General features: G+C 42.4%; 1 protein-coding gene across 4 annotated transcripts in view; it reads right to left on the minus strand.

Annotated features, from left to right (window-relative positions):
• Positions 1-22,150, minus strand: part of FSTL5 (follistatin like 5) — a 1,350,822-nt gene that overhangs the window by 201,151 nt on the left and 1,127,521 nt on the right. The gene's annotated exons all lie outside the window — the stretch shown is intronic.

The raw sequence follows: 22,150 nt of genomic DNA on the forward strand, positions 1-22,150 counted from the left end.
CAGTGAGAATCTGGAATTGCTTGCCTGAGGAGGTGGTGATGGCGAACTCAGTCGAGGGGTTCAAGAGAGGCCTGGATGTCTTCCTGGAGCAGAACAATATTGTATCATACAATTATTAGGTTCTGTAGAAGGACGTAGATCTGGGTATTTATTATGATGGAATATAGGCTGAACTGGATGGACAAATGTCTTTTTTCGGCCTTACTAACTATGTTACTATGTTATGTTACTTCAAATCTTTCATCCTCCAGCCTTTTGCTGATGATGACCAAGTCTATCAGTGTCATGTCCCAGGTGACTGCATTTGTGTCGGTACGGGCCTGTCGCTATGCGTCGGATGCAGTTTTTCAAAGCATCCACTCCCCATTCTGCAGTCCGGGGAGGAGGGGGCGGAGTTTTGGCCACGCATGCGCGGTTGAAAATGGTGGACGTGACGCACAAAAAACGCTACATGTAACTTTTTTGTGCCGACGCTCCGCCAAAACACGATGCATCCATCGCACGATGCGACGTGTGGCCATACATCACAATGTGTCACTAATGCAAGGCTATGGAGAAAAAATGCTTCCTGCGGGCAACTTTGCAGGATGCGTGTTTTCTCGAAAATGATGCATTGCGACATACAGCAATCGACGCAAGTGTGAAAGTAGCCTTAGGGTCATGGAGTGGCCTAGCCAGTCTCCAGACATTAATCCCATAAAAAACTTATGGAGGGAGATGAATCTCCAAGTTGCCAAGCGACACCCTCAAAAACTTAATGATTTAGGGATGATCTGCAAAGATGAGTGGACCAAAATTCCTCCTGACATGTGCACAAACCTCATCATCAACTACAAAAAGTCTGACTGCTATGCTTCCCAACAAGGGTTTTGCCACCAAATATGAAGTCTTGCTTGCCAGAGAGACCAAATACTTATTTCTCACTGCAAAATGCAAATAAATTTATATAATTTATACAATGTGATTTTCTGGATTTTATTTTTGTTATTTAGTCTCTCACTGTTAAAATTAACCTACCATTAAAATTATAGACTGTTAATGTCTTTATCAGTGGGCAAACTTACAAACTCAGCAAGTGATCAAATACTTATTTTTCCCACTGAAATCATTAATTATTTTTGAAAGTTTTCAGTCACTCAAAAGAATCCAGTAAAATGGCTTGTGGCTGGCCTTCACTTTGTTGGGATTGTCCAAAATAAAAAAATAGAGATCATGGCAAATTTTCAATGAAATTTGGGAAGTTTATGTTTTGTTATGAATCAATTCTTTCATCTCTTGTCAGGAGGTATCCAGAGCGTGTACAGTGCACAGATGAAGCTCTCACTGGTACACCTCCCTTCTCTGCATGCCACCTGATATTCTCATGAATCTTCTCCAATAATTTATAGATAGTGGTCGGTATGCAAACCTTTTTCTATACATATTGCCATGAGGTTATTTAGATTATGATCTGCAATGAGGACTTTGATAATGATTTTTTTAAGTGCTATTAATTTTTTTAACTTCAGATTCCTTGGTGTAATAATATATATATATATATATATATATATATATATATATATATATATATACAGTGGGGCAAAAAAGTATTTAGTCAGTCAGCAATAGTGCAAGTTCCACCACTTTAAAAGATTTTAAAAGAGGCGTCTGTAATTTACATCATAGGTAGACCTCGACTATGGGAGACAAACTGAGAAAAAAAATCCAGAAAATCACATTGTCTGTTTTTTTAACAATTTATTTGCATATTATGGTGGAAAATAAGTATTTGGTCAGAAACAAACAATCAAGATTTCTGGCTCTCACAGACCTGTAACTTCTTCTTTAAGAGTCTCCTCTTTCCTCCACTCATTACCTGTAGTAATGGCACCTGTATAAACTTGTTATCAGTATAAAAAGACACCTGTGCACACCCTCAAACAGTCTGACTCCAAACTCCACTATGGTGAAGACCAAAGAGCTGTCAAAGGACACCAGAAACAAAATTATAGCCCTGCACCAGGCTGGGAAGACTGAATCTGCAATCGCCAACCAGCTTGGAGTGAAGAAATCAACAGTGGGAGCAATAATTAGAAAATGGAAGACATACAAGACCACTGATAATCTCCCTCGATCTGGGGCTCCACGCAAAATCCCACCCCGTGGGGTCAGAATGATCACAAGAACGGTGAGCAAAAATCCCAGAACCACGCGGGGGGACCTAGTGAATGAACTGCAGAGAGCTGGGACCAATGTAACAAGGCCTACCATAAGTAACACACTACGCCACCATGGACTCAGATCCTGCAGTGCCAGACGTGTCCCACTGCTTAAGCCAGTACATGTCCGGGCCCGTCTGAAGTTTGCTAGAGAGCATTTGGATGATCCAGAGGAGTTTTGGGAGAATGTCCTATGGTCTGATGAAACCAAACTGGAACTGTTTGGTAGAAACACAACTTGTCGTGTTTGGAGGAAAAAGAATACTGAGTTGCATCCATCAAACACCATACCTACTGTAAAGCATGGTGGTGGAAACATCATGCTTTGGGGCTGTTTCTCTGCAAAGGGGCCAGGACGACTGATCCAGGTACATGAAAGAATAAATGGGGCCATGTATCGTGAGATTTTGAGTGCAAACCTCCTTCCATCAGCAAGGGCATTGAAGATGAAACGTGGCTGGGTCTTTCAACATGACAATGATCCAAAGCACACCGCGAGGGCATCGAAGGAGTGGCTTTGTAAGAAGCATTTCAAGGTCCTGGAGTGGCCTAGCCAGTCTCCAGATCTCAACCCTATAGAAAACCTTTGGAGGGAGTTGAAAGTCCGTGTTGCCAAGCGAAAAACCAAAAACATCACTGTTCTAGAGGAGATCTGCATGGAAGAATGGGCCAACATACCAACAACAGTGTGTGGCAACCTTGTGAAGACTTACAGAAAACGTTTGACCTCTATCATTGCCAACAAAGGATATATTACAAAGTATTGAGATGAAACTTTGTTTCTGACCAAATACTTATTTTCCACCATAATATGCAAATAAATTGTTAAAAAAACAGACAATGTGATTTTCTGGATTTTTTTTTCTCAGTTTGTCTCCCATAGTTGAGGTCTACCTATGATCTAAATTACAGACGCCTCTCATCTTTTTAAGTGGTGGAACTTGCACTATTGCTGACTGACTAAATACTTTTTTGCCCCACTGTATGTATATATATATATATATATATATATATATATATGTATATACCGTATATACTCGAGTATAAGCCGACCCGAGTATAAGCCGACCCCCCTAATTTTGCCACAAAAAACTGGGAAAACTTATTGACTCGAGTATAAGCCTAGGGTGGAAATGCAGCATTTACCGGTGAATTTCAAAAATAAAAATAGATAATTATTTCCCCATAGCTGTGCCATATAGTGCTCTGCACCGTTCATATTTCCCCATAGCTGTGCCCCATATAGTGCTCTGCACCGTTCACTGTGCCCCATAGCTGTGCCATATACAGTGCTCTGCACCGTTCACTGTGCCCCCTAGCTGTGCCATATACGGTGCTCTGCACCGTTCACTGTGCCCCATAGGTGTGCCATATACGATGCTCTGCACCGTTCACTGTGCCCCATAGGTGTGCCATATACGATGCTCTGCACCGTTCACTGTGCCCCATAGGTGTGCCATATACGGTGCTCTGCACCGTTCACTGTGCCCCATAGGTGTGCCATATACGGTGCTCTGCACCGTTCATTGTGCCCCATAGATGTGCCATATACGGTGCTCTGCACCGTTCACTGTGCCCCATAGCTGTGCCATATATGGTGCTCTGCACCGTTCACTGTGCCCCATAGATGTGCTCCATATACGGTGCTCTGCACCGTTCACTGTGCCCCATAGATGTGCCATATACGGTGCTCTGCACCGTTCACTGTGCCCCATAGATGTGCCATATACGGTGCTCTGCACCGTTCACTGTGCCCCATAGCTGTGCCATATACGGTGCTCTGCACCGTTCACTGTGCCCCATAGATGTGCTCCATATACGGTGCTCTGCACCGTTCACTGTGCCCCATAGATGTGCCATATACGGTGCTCTGCACCGTTCACTGTGCCCCATAGCTGTGCCATATACGGTGCTCTGCACCGTTCACTGTGCCCCATAGATGTGCTCCATATACGGTGCTCTGCACCGTTCATTGTGCCCCATAGATGTGCCATATACGGTGCTCTGCACCGTTCACTGTGCCCCATAGCTGTGCCATATACGGTGCTCTGCACCGTTCACTGTGCCCCATAGATGTGCTCCATATACGGTGCTCTGCACCGTTCACTGTGCCCCATAGATGTGCCATATACGGTGCTCTGCACCGTTCACTGTGCCCCATAGATGTGCCATATACGGTGCTCTGCACCGTTCACTGTGCCCCATAGATGTGCCATATACGGTGCTCTGCACCGTTCACTGTGCCCCATAGATGTGCTCCATATACGGTGCTCTGCACCGTTCACTGTGCCCCATAGATGTGCTCCATATACGGTGCTCTGCACCGTTCACTGTGCCCCATAGATGTGCTCCATATACGGTGCTCTGCACCGTTCATTGTGCCCCATAGATGCTCCACATTAATCTGTTCTGCCGCTGCTACTGCTGCAATAAAAAAAAAAAAACACATACTCACCTCCCTTGATTGCAGCTCCCAGCGTCTCGTTCCGGCGCCTCCATCTTCCCGGCGTCTCTGCTCTGACTGATCAGGCAGAGGGCGCCGCGCACACTGTATGCGTCATCGCGCCCTTTGACCTGAACAGTCAGAGTGCAGACGCCGGGAAGATGGAGACGCCGGGAAGATGGAGCGACGCCCGGCGGCTGGAACGTGGACAGGTGAATATAACATACTCACCTAGTCCTGGCGATCCTCGCGCTGTCCCTCTGCCTGGTCTTCGGTGCCGCAGCTTCTTTCTCTATCAGCGGTCACCGGCACCGCTGATTAGAGAAATGAATAAGCGGCTCCGCCCCTATGGGAGGTGGAGCCGCTTATTCATTTCTGTAATGAGCGGTCCCACGTGACCGCTGAAGAGGGGAAGACGCTGCAGCGCCGAAGCCCGTGATACGGCAGGGACAGCGCGAGGATCGCTGGGACTAGGTAAGTATGCCTCAGCGCCCTCACCCCCTCACCCGCCGACCCCACCGCTACCGTGACTCGAGTATAAGCCGAGGGGGGCACTTTCAGCCCAAAAATTTGGGCTGAAAATCTCGGCTTATACTCGAGTATATACGGTATATATATATATGTATATATATATATATATATATATAGATTAATCTCTATGATTAGGAAAAAGATTTGACTTTTTCCTATTTTCAAATTACTGTATTTTCTGGCGTATAAGACTACTTTTTAACCCTTAAAAATCTTCTCAAAAGTCGGGTATCGTCTTATACGCCAGGTGTCGTCTTATAGGGCAGGTGCGGAGTAATCTGCGGTCACCGCACATTGTGGGGGGAGCGGTCCCAATGACAAGGAGAGGGGGCACCTCACCGGGAAGATGTAAGTGAAGCTGAGGCAGAGAAGGAGATAATAGGATACAAAGGTGAGCCAGATTAGTGAAAGAGGAGTGTTTTTCTAGGCACAGCATCGCTCTCTCTCTCTTTTTTGCATAACCCTGGCATCCCAGACGCTGACAGTTTGCTTCACTTACACCTTCCTGGTGAGGCGCTCCCTCACCTCGTCATCGGGACCACTCCCCCCCACTATATACGTCGACCGCAAATTGCTCCGCACCCACCCTATAAGACGACACCTGGCATATAAGACAACCCCGACTTTTGAGAAGATTTTATATTTTAACTGGAAAAGTTGGGGGTCGTCTTATACGCCCAGTCGTCTTATACGCCGGAAAATACGGTATTATTTAAAAAATATATTTAGCTGGTCTATGACTTTTTTTTTCAATATTCCAATATGTTACAAACTACTATAATCAAAATGTTAATATACACACTAAATCAAACATAATCACCATCTATAATATTGAAAATGCATGATTCTGGAACATATGCAGCAGAGTTAGCCAGGATTGACAGCCCATAGTTATTGTCCTTAAAGATTAGGGCTAATAGGCATAGCTGTATGAATGAGTTATTACTGTACCTCCATAAGCCTCAAAATTCATGTTAAATAGGTTGTCTTCTCAAAAAATATATTGATACATAATCAATAAACGGTAAAAGGATTTTTCCAGACTTAGAAGTAGTCTGCAGATACCTTATGTGACTGCAGACTGCAATGCGCACACTGTTATGATTCCCCTGTATTTCCCTTAAGAGCTGTCAGTGACTTGACAAAAAATTTGTGATTGTATCACAAATATACAATAGTTCCAGTCAAGTACTGTTAGGGCTGGCGGAACGCACCAAATCACCTCATAATCGTCCAAGGATGAGCCTGATGTCCCAGCAGATGACTTGGAAAACCGAGACATGTGAACGGGTTTTAGGAGGGACACATGAAAGGTGTCGGTGACACCTAGGCGTGGAAGAAGAGCCAACCGATAGACCACAGGGTTGACTTGTTCCAGGACCTTGAGGGGGCCAATGTAGCGAGGTGTAAACTTAGTGGATTCAACTCGCAGCCTGATGTTACGGGTAGAGAGCCACACTAAGTCGCCAGGAGCAAAGGTCAGAGTGGGGCGCTGATGTGCATCGGCGGAGACACTAATTCTCTCCTTGGAGGCCTGGATGGCATCCTATGTGCGGTCCCAAATGTCACGTGCCTCCAACGCAAAGTCTGCCACCCTAGTATCGGTGAACGACACGGGCATGGGCACAGGAACATGTGGATGATGGCCGTAGTTAAGGAGGAATGGCGTCTTACCAGTGGAATCGGCTACGGCGTTGTTCAGTGCAAACTCCGCCCATGGTAGCAATTATGCCCAGTCAACCTGCCTGGCTGAAACAAAATGTCACAGGTATGTGACCAGAGTCTGGTTAGGGGTGGCAGTGGACATATTAGCGGCAGCCACTTTAGTAGCCTGAACAGTTACTGCGGTAACATCCACAGCTGAGGTTGTGCGCTCGAGAGCTGCCAACCTGCCTTCCAGCTGCTGTATGTACAGCTGCAGTCACTGTTTGTCCACCATTACTAGCCAAATCCTGGCGCTAGTATGATGTGAGGGCTGGTGGAACGCACCAAATAAACATAAAGATAGTAATAAGGTGAGTTCGCAGCCCGGTGTCCACCGTGCAGAGATGGGACCTGCTGCTAGGTAATGGCGGCACTATATGGCGGTACTACACCAGAATAAACATGGGTTCCGTCACCCGGTATGAACTGATGCGAACTCTGTTGCTTCACAGAGTCGCAGGGAAGCAAAGGAAATGCTGTGCCCTGTTAGCAGTCACAGGGTGCAGCAGATGGATGCTAGTGGGATCCCTGAAATTCACCCCATTATGCTGGTGATTGATCTCGCTCTGACCCTCGGTGGCTTTTGAGCCCACGCCTGAGGACGCCCTGAGTCAGATGCTGAGTTCCAGTGGGAATTCCCACCGTACACTGAGCAGTTCTAAGGACTAATTAAAGATTAATTAAATTAAAGACGCTGGGACCGACGTCTCTCCTGAGCAGACTCCACTGCGGCTGGGGAAGAATGGGAGACGACAGAGGACATGGTTTGAGATTCCCCCTGTGCAGCGGCGGAAACTCGACACCTAACAAGTACCAACTAGAATAGAGCATTGAGAGAAGTGTTACAGAATCTAGTTGGCACATAGCAGTAACCATTCATTCTGCATACTTGCACTTACATAACCTATCGCCCATTCGCACAGGTTTTACAGGGGAATTGTGACAGTATGCACATCGCATTTTTCAGCCCAGAAAGCAACCCCTTTTAAGGAATTTATTGTGATAAAGTCAAGTATACACCACATAAGAGTTGTATTACCCTTATGAAGAGAGTTTGAGATGTCTTTTGTATTGTCAATATGTTCTATGTACATGAAGCCTTATAAAGATGGGTAAACCTTATTAAGAATCTGTACAAGGTATGGGAAATCTGGAAAGCTACATTGTTTCATAAAAACAACTATTCTGAATGTGCCCTGTTCAGAAGGGTCACCTGGTTTGGCACTCCTATATTACATGGGCAGCCATTCATGTAAATATCTGCCTTGTAATCACTGTTTGGCTCCCATGAGAAAAATCCATTGCAATCAATTGATCTTTCTTGGATAAATTGTAATAGCTCTAGTCTGAAAGGTGTTATCTCTGATTTAAGTAGTGAAGTTTATATCTGTATGACATGTAAGATTGATAAATTGCAATATTTTATTATTCTTGGCAGGAGAAGAGCCTGTAAAAGCTACTAGCAGCCATTATTTGCGTTATTGTCAATTCTTTACACTTTCTCTCGTCATCTATCACAAAGCTCATTTTACATACTTAGTGGGATGACAAACGACAATCAAGTTCAACCTTTTTTATTTATAAAGCCCACTTGATTGAGAGGATGATCAAACAACCCTCTAAAAGCCATACACCCAATTCACCGTAAAGTGAAAAATGATCATTTTTGACCCGTTCAATTGAAAAGATCCTTGGATCCACACTCTAGATTCATATCAATAACCCTGCATATTGTGTTTTACATCAATCCTTACCTAACTCTTTCTTAAATATATCTGGTATTGGTGATGACATACTTCTATTGAATGAGGTAGTTTGTTGTAATGCAGGTTCCTGATGATTCTACTGTCCACAAACGAGGAGAAAAATGAATGAATAGAACTTTTTGCAATGATGAAGTCAGAGTTGTTTTATTGCCACTCCAGTGCCATACAATGGCAATCTTTCAGGCTTAAAGGACCTTTTAACAAGCAGGACCTGAAATGCCATATGTACCTATAGCATCTTAGCTCCCATTTCCCTAGATCTTTCGCTTGATAAAGTGCTTTGATGCCCAAAACGTTGCCATTGTATAACACTGGAGTAACAATAAACTTACCAATCTTTTTGCATTGGAAAAAGTTGTCGTCCCAACTGTATTAGTTGTTTGATTACCAAATCCTATTGGGAGTTTGTTCCAGAGCCGGACTGGCCATTGGGCAGTTCTGGCATTTGCCAGAGGGGCCGCCACCTGCCATGGGCCACTCCCTCTGCAGGAGCCCCTTTGATGTGGTGACAGTACAGGAGCCTCTCAGGAGCAGGAGGCGCGGCCTCAACTGCTCTTTTCATGCAAACATCAGCAGTGGAACAGGAGTTGGCAGTCAGGAGGAAGAGTGGATGTAAGCTTGGCTGGGGGCAGGGAGGCATTTATCCCTGGGCTATCTCCTAGCTCCTGCTCATGGCCGGGGATAATTTACATACCTCTGCTAGAGGCCGCACCAGGCACAGCTGCTTTCTGTAGCACCCAGCCAATGAAATCAAGCAGGGGGGCTACAGAAACCAATGGGAGGAGGTGGGCGGGGCCAGTGCTGTGAGAAGAAAAATAGACTATGGAAGATTACAGCGCTGAGCTCCTCCAATAGAATCTGCAGCCTTCCCTCCTCTGCTGCATCAGTGCTGGAGGATGCAGAGCTGAGAGTGAGTGAATCAGTGCTGGAGGATGCTGGAGGATGCAGGGCTGAGGGTGAGAGGATCAGTGCTGAAGAATGCAGGGCTGAGGGTGAGAGGATCTGTGCTGGAGAATGCAGGGCTGAGGGTGAGGATTAGTGCTGGAGAATGCAGGGCTGAGGGTGAGAGGATCAGTGCTGGAGGAGGCAGGGCTAAGGGTTAGAGGATCAGTGCTGGAGGATGCAGGGCTGAGGATGAGAGGATCAGTGCTGGAGAATGCAGGGCTGAGGGTGAGGGGATCAGTGCTGGAGAATGCAGGGCTGAGGGTGAGGATTAGTGCTGGAGAATGCAGGGCTGAGGGTGAGAGGATCAGTGCTGGAGGAGGCAGGGCTAAGGGTTAGAGGATCAGTGCTGGAGGATGCAGGGCTGAGGATGAGAGGATCAGTGCTGGAGGATGCAGGGCTGAGGGTGAGGGGATCAGTGCTGGAGAATGCAGGGCTGAGGGTGAGAGGATCAGTGCTGGAGAATGCAGGGCTGAGGGTGAGAGGATCAGTGCTGGACGAGGCAGGGCTGAGGGTGAGAGGATCAGTGTTGGAGGAGGCAGGGCTGAGGGTGAGAGGATCAGTGCTGGAGGATGCAGGGCTGAGGGTGAGAGGATCAGTGCTGGAGGATGCAGGGCTGAGAGTGATAGGATCAGTGCTGGAGGATGCAGGGCTGAGAGTGAGAGGATCAGTGCTGGAGGATGCAGGGCTGAGGGTGAGAGGATCAGTGCTGGAGGATGCAGGGCTGAGGATGAGAGGATCAGTGCTGGAGGATGCAGGGCTGAGGGTGAGGGGATCAGTGCTGGAGAATGCAGGGCTGAGGGTGAGAGGATCAGTGCTGGAGAATGCAGGGCTGAGGGTGAGAGGATCAGTGCTGGAGGAGGCAGGGCTGAGGGTGAGAGGATCAGTGTTGGAGGAGGCAGGGCTGAGGGTGAGAGGATCAGTGCTGGAGGATGCAGGGCTGAGGGTGAGAGGATCAGTGCTGGAGGATGCAGGGCTGAGAGTGATAGGATCAGTGCTGGAGGATGCAGGGCTGAGGGTGAGAGGATCAGTGCTGGAGGATGCAGGGCTGATGGTGAGAGGAGGGCTAAGGCCTGTGTGTGCAACCACTAGCAATGGAATTGAAATCCCCTGCTCCTAGAAAGTAATGCTCAATGTGTACAGTGTGTATATGTGCAAGTCATGTGTCTGTAGTTTATGTATATATATATATATATATATATATATATATATATACTAGATTGTGGCCCGATTCTAACGCATCGGGTATTCTAGAATATGCATGTCCCCATAGTATATGGACAATGATGATTCCAGAATTCGCGGCAGACTGTGCCCGTCGCTGATTGGTCGAGGCAACCTTTATGACATAATCGTCGCCATGGCAACCATTATGACATCATCGTCGCTGTGCCCATCGCTGATTGGTCGAGGCAACTTTTATGACATCATTGTCGCCATGGCAACCATTATGACATCATCGTCGCTGTGCCCTTTGCTGAGGGCCGGGATTTCCAGGACAGACAGACAGACAGACAGACGGAAAAACCCTTAGACAATTATATATATAGATATATTCACCTTATGTGTCTGTATATGTACTGTATGTGTGCATATACATACAGTATATATATATATATATATATATATATATACATACGACTCATATACACTGTATATGTGTATATACTGTAATGCTGCAGAATCATGACCCCCCAGGTTGCCTACCCTTTATTTCTGCTACTTGCATTTTACTGCCCTGTGTTGCAGATTTGTGGAAACAAGTCTATTTTTAAAGGGAACTTATCTCCAGTGTTTGAGTCTTTCAACAAATTCCGCCACCTTTATCACCTCTGTGCTGCATTACACTGACATGTATATTGACTCCTGACCCCCTGTTTACCCCCATGCAAAACATTTTATTTGCTCTCAAACTGTATTTAAAGTGAGGCTGGTCAGGCTTCCTCTCTGTTGTATGCTGCTGACCTGTACTTAGACTATCTAGAGAGCAAGATTATAGAAGTTACAAGAAGTGGGCCTGTGTTCTTAAAAATGCCAGGACTGAATTTAAGCCTCAGTCCGGCCCTGGTTTGTCCTATAATAATAAGTTTTGTACATTAAAAACTTTTGATATGTATGAAGAAATTGCCCTTCCTTAAATCTCATGCAGTGACACCTGCTTTCTATTTTATCAATGTAAAAATAATCTAACTCTCTGATATAATATTTATAAATGGATCCCCAAAACTTGGCTGTGATACATGAGATGTGGTTACATCCCTGCTTTCTAAAATTCACACCCATGCGAAACGGCACTCGTCTGGCGTGAAGGGAAGACTGCAGCCCCACATTGCCACTGAACTCTGCACCACTGCCCCCAGGTATAAACAACTCATATACAGTTAGGGCCAGAAATATTTGGACAGTGACACAAGTTTTGTTATTTTAGCTGTTTACAAAAACATGTTCAGAAATACAATTATATATATAATATGGGCTGAAAGTGCACACTCCCAGCTGCAATATGATAGTTTCCACATCCAAATCGGAGAAAGGGTTTAGGAATCATAGCTCTGTAATGCATAGCGTCCTCTTTTTCAAGGGACCAAAAGTAATTGGACAATGGACTCTAAGGGCTGCAATTAACTCTGAAGGCGTCTCCCTCATTAACCTGTAATCAATGAAGTAGTTAAAAGGTCAGGGGTGGATTCCAGGTGTGTGGTTTTGCATTTGGAAGCTGTTGCTGTGAGCAGACAACATGCGGTCAAAGGAACTCTCAATTGAGGTGAAGCAGAACATCCTGAGGCTGAAAAAAAAGAAAAAATCCATCAGAGAGATAGCAGACATGCTTGGAGTAGCAAAATCAACAGTTGGGTACATTCTGAGAAAAAAGGAATTGACTGGTGAGCTTGGGAACTCAAAAAGGCCTGGGCGTCCACGGATGACAACAGTGGTGGATGATCGCCGCATACTTAATTTGGTGAAGAAGAACCCGTTCACAACATCAACTGAAGTCCAGAACACTCTCAGTGAAGTAGGTGTATCTGTCTCTAAGTCAACAGTAAAGAGAAGACTCCATGACAGTAAATACAAAGGGTTCACATCTAGATGCAAACCATTCATCAATACCAAAAATAGACAGGCCAGAGTTAAATTTGCAGAAAAACACCTCAAGAAGCCAGCTCAGTTCTGGAAAAGTATTCTATGGACAAATGAGACAAAGATCAACCTGTACCAGAATGATGGGAAGAAAAAAGTTTGGAGGAGAAAGGGAACGGCACATGATCCAAGGCACACCACATCCTCTGTAAAACATGGTGGAGGCAACGTGATGGCATGGGCATGCATGGCTTTCAATGGCACTGGGTCACCTGTGTTTATTGATGACATAAGAGCAGACAAGAGTAGCCGGATGAATTCTGAAGTGTACCGGGATATATTTTCAGCCCAGATTCAGCCAAATGCTGCAAAGTTGATTGGACGGCGCTTCATAGTACAGATGGACAATGACCCCAAGCATACATCCAAAGCTACCCAGGAGTTCATGAGTGCCAAAAAGTGGAACATTCTGCAATGGCCAAGTCAATCTCCAGATCTAAACCCAATTGAGCATGCATTTCACTTGCTCAAATCCAGACTTAAGACGGAAAGACCCACAAACAAGCAAGACCTGAAGGCTGCGGCTGTAAAGGCCTGGCAAAGCATTAAGAAGGAGGAAACCCAGCGTTTGGTGATGTCCATGGGTTCCAGACTTAAGGCAGTGATTGCCTCCAAAGGATTTGCAACAAAATATTGAAAATAAAAATATTTTGTTTGGGTTATGTTTATTTGTCCAATTACTTTTGACCTCCTAAAATGTGGAGTGTTTGTAAAGAAATGTGTACAATTCCTACATTTTCTATCAGATATTTTTGTTCAACCCTTCAAATTAAACGTTACAATCTGCACTTGAATTCTGTTGTAGAGGTTTCATTTCAAATCCAATGTGGTGGCATGCAGAGCCCAACTCGCGAAAATTGTGTCACTGTCCAAATATTTCTGGCTCTAACTGTATACTTGTGCAATTATGCCCCTATACGAAGTGTTCATGCAAATGTGAGTTTCAGATAATATTGGAGGAAAATTAATTTGAAAGGGGACTGTACCATTTTCATCTTTTATGAGCCCACCCCCATTGTCCTCCTGTCCACAATTGACAGCATCTACCACACTGCTCTAGAATCACTATTTAGGTATACTTGTACCCCAATTTGGAATATTTTTATCCACTGGGGGCCCAAATATTGTTTTACTTCTTCCAGCAGTGTTTGTGTAACACCCAAATTACCGTACATCATTTTCCTCTTGTCACCACTATTTTTTCTTTTTCTCCCTACCTTACCAAAACAGCAGCTATTTTTCCTTCCCCACTGGAGGCCAGTTTGCCCTGTATTTTTAATGTTTTTTTATAAAGTCAATGTTATTTAATATAGATATTTATTTTTAATATTGCTATTAATCACCTCTCGTCTTTATGGTACCCACCCATAATAGATTACGTTTATTTATAAAATGGTACAATAACAGCTGACTTTTCAGAATGGAAAGACAATATCTTACTGGCAATAGGAGCAGCAGACTGGCATTCTATGATATTATTTAGTTTATTTCATCCATTACATAAATTCTTGTCTAATAGTGATCCCTTCACGGTAATTGGATGTTTATTGTTTGTTCAAACATGTATAACGTTCGCTTATCAATATTAAATTTATCCTGCCATTTTGCTGCCCATTTGCTTTGTGTTTGGTCTGCATTCGCAGAGAGAAAACGGCGAGGTTCATGTTTCATTTTTCAAGAGGACCTTTCAATAGGTCAAAAGTGGCCAGTTTTTACTTTTATTTTTTTCAGTTTGCTTCCCTGAGTATTTTTTTTTTTAATTTACCATATTATTCCACACATATTGTCATTTTTCAGTTCGCACTATTTTTTTTTGGTCTTTATCAATATATGTTAGCCAGTATTTTGCCAATTTATGCTGGAATACCTTTTTTCCAGCCTTATGGGATAGCAGAGTTTGTTGGGCTATTCCATACAAAAAGATAATGTATAAATAATATGTACTGCTTCGGAACCATCTCCTTAAGATGGCAGCCTATGGATACTTTATGCCAAGTTATGGCTACACAGTGGCATACAGTATGTCAGGTGCATTCACTGGATGCATACACTAGTACATATATCTTCTCAACGTTTAACTACAACATTTCCTAAGAGTCTGTCCACTCCGTATTGAAGCATTATGTTTATCTTGGACATTTTAAGAGTTCAGAGTGAGGCATTTTATCCTTTAGACCAATTCAACAAGCGATATTAGACAATATAATTTCATAAATTGTCTTTAAAAAAAATAAACACTGAAAATATTTTGCTAGATGAACTACATTATTCATTCCAGCAAGATAAATCAATATTTATTGAAATTAATTGACAAATATGCCAAAATATACCCTGTTGGTAAATGTATGACATGGCATGTCATAATAAGCATGTCAATACTTTTTATCTTATTTAAAGCAAGTAGTACTATAAATTCTGTATTAACCTTTTTCTATATGTTAGCTATTTATACAATGCTTTAGCAAGGTCAAAATGTTATATTAAAGATAATCTGGCAGCAGGCTTTTGCTATGGTGTCTGAGAACAGCATGATGTATGGGCAGAGACCTTGATTCCAGCGATGTAACACTTATTGGGCTGCTTGGTGCAGTTTTGATAGAATCCTGCTGTAAATATAGTGGTGGTCAGATTGCTGAGCTATGTATAACCCCATCCATATTCTTAAATGGCAGCTTCCTGTGTACAATCTGCATTGCCGTCAAGCTGCCAGTGATGGGAGTGTGGTTATACAGATAAGCCGGTCAGTCTTGCACTAATCACCTAGTTCAGCAGTGATAATCTACTGCTAATAAAACACTGATTGTACTGAAACTACAGGAGACTGCTGAGCAAGTGACACATCCCTGAAATCAGACTCTCAGAACCTACATTATGTTGCTCTCAGATTGAACAGCTAAAGCCTGGTGACAGGTTCCCTTTAACACATAACATGGACTTGGCGCAATAATCTTTCCATTAGTCTCATGGCTTTTCAACGTGTGGATCAGTTACAACATTTTCCTTCCAAGGTCCAACTTTCGATACTTCTAAGCATTGTTCTTACTTTACAAAATGAACATTCTGGTATAATTCTCCTGGAAGGAGCTCTGTGTAGAACGAGAACAATGCTAATTCCACATAAATACTCATGGCCATTCTAGATGTGTAGGTGTTTGCATATAAAACTGATGTGATTGATTACACACTTCCAATCCCACTACGTAAAAGCTCTTTAAAAAGATGTACTATATTTCAGAGATATTCTTTGCATACATTAGTGTCTCAGGAAGCCATAATGTAAAAATAATTTTGTTTACATATAGAGCAAAAGCACAGACATAAAACTAGTTATCTTGTGTATATTACGTTTTAGGAAATTAACGAAAAAAGCATTGTTAAGTGCTGTGATGACAGGTTTATTTTTGCAAATGTGATATAAAAACAGGGTAGTGGCAGGCGCTTTCAGTAAAATATTGCACTTTAATTTCTAGCCAGACAAAATGCTGATGTGGTCACTATTACAAATAAATCAGCGCAAAATAAAAAGCCACTTTAAGTGTGTACGGAATAACAATCTAAATATGGATATGTGAGCAAATTAAGCTAAATCGAATGAAAGTAATGAAATGAGCCTGATAATCAACCTCAAGTTCTCATATTTCACCATCTTAATGATATTTATAAAATTTACAAAATGTTGGCAATAACAATCTACTATAGGGAAAAAAAATGGAGACGCAAAGCGCAAAATAGGGTCTTATCCTCTAGATAACCAAGAGAGCTTTCTTAGAATTGCTCACCTGATTGTATTGAATGAAGAGCACGTAGCGATTTCGGCTGCTGCAGATCCACAAGCCGATCAACGGCCGTGGGTTAAATCCGCGCTGCCTTAATGATGAAGTTCCAAGGATAATAAATTTAAAAGGTGGTTTATTCAACGCGTTTCAAGGTCAGTGCGACCTCTTCTTCAGGAAATTCCACATACATCTGTTATTGTTGTTGTATGTGGAATTTCCTGAAGAAGAGGTCGCACTGACCTTGAAACGCGTTGAATAAACCACCGTTTAAATTTATTATCCTTGGAACTTCATCATTAAGGCAGCGCGGATTTAACCCACACCTCCTGCACAAGTTTATATGGTAATAATAATCTAAAATGTTATCAATAAATCCCATAAAGTAAGACTATAGTCAAAAATAAATAAAAAACAGCTAAAGTATTACATGCATTCCCCATATGTTCTCTGTTAAAGTAATGTAATGTTGTTTTAATAAATGTTTTAGTGGTATAATGCTTTTTTTTAAAGATTATGAACCTACAGCTCTGGCAAAATTCATGAAACCACTGCAAAATGTTCAGTTTGTCTGATTTTTCTCTGTATAGGTACCGTATATACTCGAGTATAAGCCGAGATTTTCAGCCCATTTTGGGGGCTGAAAGTCCCCCCTCGCGGCTTATAGTCGAGTCATACCTGGGGGTCGGCAGGTGAGGGGGGGCGAGGGCAGTCTAATAATACTCACCTACTGCTGGCGCGGTCCCTGCACGTCCCTGCTTCTTCCAGCGCTGCAGATTCTTCCTGTACTGAGCGGTCACATGGTACCGCTCATTACAGTAATGAATATGTGGCTCCACCTCCCATAGAGGTGGAGCCACATATTCATTACTGCAATGAGCAGTAACGGTGACCGCTCTATACAGGACAGGAAGAAGATGCAGCGCTGGAAGAAGCAGGGACTGCACAGCGCCAGCAGTATGTGAGTATATGGGGAGGGGAGCGCTGCGCTGCGCGATATTTACCGCTCCTCTTCCAGTGCGGCTCCGTCTTCATCGTCCTCTGGCAGTGACGCTCATGTCAGAGGGTGTGGTGACGTAATCAGTGCGCGCCCTCTGCTGAACGTCAGTGCTGAAGACGGAGCCGCACGAGGAGCAGGTAAATATTGAAAGTGCCGGGGGTCCTGAGTGAAGAGAGGTGAGTATGTGATTTTTTTTATCACAGGAAAAGCATATGGGACAAGTGACTGTACGGAGCATCTTATGGGGCCATAACACTTGTGCAGCACTATAAGGGGCAAGTCACTGTATGGAGCATCTTATGGGGCCATAACACTTGTGCAGCACTATATGGGGCAAGTGACTGTATGGAGCATCTATGGGGCCATATCGTTTGTGCAACACTATATAGGGCAAATATCTCTATGGAGCATCTTATGGGGCCCTTATTGCCCTTTATGCAGGATTATATGGGGCATATTTTAATATAGAGCATCTAATGGGGCCCATCAAACTTTATGGAGCATTATATGGGGTTCCTGATTCAATATGGATATTCAAAAACACTTTACCTACTGATTTCTCACTTAATTTTACTTTTATTGGCATCTATTTTTACTTTTGAAATTTACCGGTAGCTGCTGCATTTTCCACCCTAGGCTTATACTCGAGTCATTAAGTTTTCCCAGTTTTTTGTGGCAAAATTAGGGGGGTTGGCTTATACTCGGGTCGGCTTATACTTGAGTATATACGGTATATTTTTGAGTAAAAAGTAAATTGTTCTTTTATTCTATAAACTTCTGACAACATGTCTCTGAATTTTCAAGCAACGCATTTTGTATTTTTTTTCTGACAAAGAAAAATGATCAAAATAAAATAAAAACAGTGACTTCAGACCTCAAATAATACAAAGAAAAGAAGTTCATAATCATTTAGAAACAAGAGTTCAGAAATCAATATTTTGTGGAATGACCATGATCTTTAATCACAGCTTTCATGCGTCTTGCCATGCTTTCCACCAATCTTTCACACGGCTTCTGGCATAAAAATGTAAGCAGTTCTTCTTTGTTTGATGGCTTGTGACTCCATCATCCTCTTCATTACATTCCAGAGGTTTTCAATGGGGTTCAGGTCTGGAGATTGGGCTGCCCATGACAGGGTTTTGAGGTGGTGGTCTCTTCATTTTTTGCCAGAGCTGTATATTTACTAGCATTTTTAAAGTCATATAGAGGAGTCAATGGAAAAAAAAGCAAAACAAAATGCTATACCCACAGAAAAGTGCATTCTGAAAAAAAATAACATAAGTGAGCCCCAAAGCATAATAAAAATGCCTAAAAATCATCAGTATAGGTTTTTTCAATTTTTGCTAAAGACCTTTCATTTCAGTTTTTTAACTAAAGTAATAAACAATGTGTTAAAATGTTATATGTGTATACAGCATTGTGGTTTCAAATTGCAGCTTCTTGCTATCTCCACAAAGCATTTTTCAATAACAGAGAAGGAAGGCATTAACTGTGTATGGCCGGGGCCCCACTAGTGTAGAATACGGATGAGTGCTATGCGAGAAAACACCGCAGACCTCTTGGGCCACTGTTAATCTATGGGGCAGCTCACATCACAGTTTTTTTTCTCGGCGTATTCAGCGTGCAAGAGAAATCACAGCATGCCACGATTGTACGCGTATATCACCCGAGTCTCGCCAATGCAAGTCTATGGGTGAGAGAAAAAAATCAGACACCACATTGACCATCAGTGTGACTTGCTAGAAATACGCACACATTTTCCTCATTTCAGCCCATTGAGCCATTAAATTCAATGAGGAAAAGCAGTGAGAAATGTAAATGTCATATGGATGTCATACGGAAACATAGGAAATCGCATCATCGCATTGCAAACCCATTACACACAGATGACCATACGGACAACACTTGTGCGATTCTCGGCTGAGAAAATCAGACCAATTTTTCATACATTAGGTTTGACCCCGGCCTAAATTATCTTTTCCTTCATAGGTGATAAATGCTACAGTTAAGCTCTATGTAAACTATGAAAAATGTAAAAATGGCAATAAAAGGAGGAAAGCCACCAAAAATTCAACATTTTTAATTATACCCTTGTTTTTGGTCATTTTGACCACAAGTTATAAAAAATGTTCTTATCTCATCAAAACAAAACAAATGTTTCCGAAATATACAAAAAATACAGTTTGTAACTCTGTAAACTGTGATACTACTATATATGAGCATGATAATGGCAGCTACTGGATTAATTCCTCTTCTATGTACCTGCATCTCTAAAAATCACAATTTAAAAAGGAAAAGCTGTCAAAAGGATAACTAAAAATAAGAATGAAAAATAAATGAATAAAAAGAAAATATTTAAAGTGAACTTGCATCAGTATATATCTGCCTACAGCTCACGCTTCCTCCTCCAAGTTTTCCACCTCCCCATAATACAATTTTATAAGCAACAACTGTCATCTCCAATCTCAGTAACGTGAAAATCTGTGTTCACTCAATACAGATTTTACTTATGAAATCAGAGTGAATGTTCACCCAAGAGGAGAAAGAAGATATATGACAGGTTCCTGATTTTACGTGTATTATTTTCTGATTTATGAAGAAAAAGAAAATGACGATTGCTCTTTAAGCTAGTAAAACCTAAAAATGGTGGAGAACTAAAAACTGAAAACAAAAAAAATGTGAGAGCGTAAAACTAAGTCTAAAGTGTTCTTTAAATATATCAATAGTAAAACCGTAAAAACTGAAGGTATTGGCCCTTGACAAGGCAATGAGGGAGAAATTGTGGATGGTTATGAGGAAGAGGCAAAACTAATAAATATTGTTTTCTCCACTGTGTTCACAGAGGAAAATGAAATGTTGAATAAAATAAAGAGGCATAAAGCAAACACTCCATTAACCAAGCGCTTTGCCTCATGCAGTTCCTTTCTACATCAGTAGGTAAGCACCAGTAATGCCTCCTCCTAGCATGTATATGATGATAGTCACGGAACTTAAACGTGTAACTACTGCAAATACTTACTATCACATTTAGCTCATATGCCAGGTGTAATTCAAACCGTTAAAATATATGACTTAATGGAAATATCACCCTGTGATGATATATCGAGATTATTGTTATACCTGTGTTTATTGCATAAATATAATTTATGATTTAATGGATGCAATCTCCTTTGAAGTGTTGTCCCTTATACAGGATAATTTTTTGCAATGCTTTTCAAGAGTAATGATGCTTAATTCTGATTCTTTTATGTCCTCTTCAGCAAGTTATTTGTACAGTCATGATATATTGTACACTACAGCTTTGTTATTTTGCCATGGATTATGGCAAATAATTACTTCAAACATTATTATTTCTAAAATGGCAGGATTTCTTCCTGCAGGACAGGGGAAAATCAAATTTGGCGTCAGTTTTCAAGACAAGGTCAAAAATGGAGATCGGAAACTATACACCTGTAAGCCTAACCTCTACTAATTTACAACTACTTGAAGGTTTACTAAGAAACACAACCTTGGAGTAAATCAATGTATAATTAAAACTATACATATCAGCTTGGAATAATCCTAACAAAACAATTGAGGCTAAACAATGCACCCATCGGCTGCTATTTCATGGTTTTGCGAATTTTAGCACACTTGTGCAGAATCATCTTGATTTCGGAGCTCGTGGAGGTGATTAGAAGATTCAACAAGGACCAGACAGCTGACGTTGAGGAGCTGGAGGGCCGGAGTGCTGAGTTGTAAGCTGAGTATAAGGATTTTTTTATTTACCTTTACTTACCTTTATTATAAAAAAATAAATAAAATAGTTATGACTAGTGTTGAGCATTCCGATACTGCAAGTATTGGGTATCGGCCGATATTTGCTGTATCGAAATTCCGATACCGAGCCGATATTTTTGTGATATCGGAAATCGGAATCGGTGTGTGCGGTGCGTATGGTTCCCAGGGTCTGGAGGATAGGAAACTGTCCTTCAGGCCCTGGGATCCATATTAATGTAAAAAAGAAAGAATAAAAATAAAAAATATGGATATACTCACCCCTCCGGCGAACCCTGGCTGTCACCGCTGCGAGCGTCTGCCTCCGTTCTTGAGAATGCAGAGAGTGAAGGACCTTCGATGACGTCGTGGTCACGTGAGCGGTCAGGTGACCGGTCACCTGACCGCGACATCATCGAAGGTCCTTCACTCTCTGCATTCTTATGAATGGAGGCAGACGCTCGCAGCGGTGACAGCCAGGGTTCGTCAGAGGGGTGAGTATATCCATATTTTTTATTGTTATTCTTTATTTTTTAAATTAATATGGATCCCAGGGCCTGAAGGAGAGTTTCCTCTCCTTCAGACCCTGGGAACCATCCAGGATACATTCCGATATTTGTTTCCCATTGACTTGCATTGGTATCGGGTATCGGTATCGGTGATATCCGATATTTTTTGGATATCGGCCGATACCATCCGATACCGATACTTTCAAATATCGGAAGGTATCGCTCAACACTAGTCATAACATAAGTGCTTGAGTCCGTACACGATCTTTCTGGAATGTAGAATGGCATCAGGAGACAAAAAAATAAAACAGTAACAATCGAAGAATTAATAGCTCTAATTATAACAATAATAAGAATAAACAAATAATATAAATATGATTATTGCCACAT

This window comes from Ranitomeya imitator, chromosome 1, assembly GCF_032444005.1.
Source record: "Ranitomeya imitator isolate aRanImi1 chromosome 1, aRanImi1.pri, whole genome shotgun sequence".
Classification (NCBI taxonomy): domain Eukaryota; kingdom Metazoa; phylum Chordata; class Amphibia; order Anura; family Dendrobatidae; genus Ranitomeya; species Ranitomeya imitator.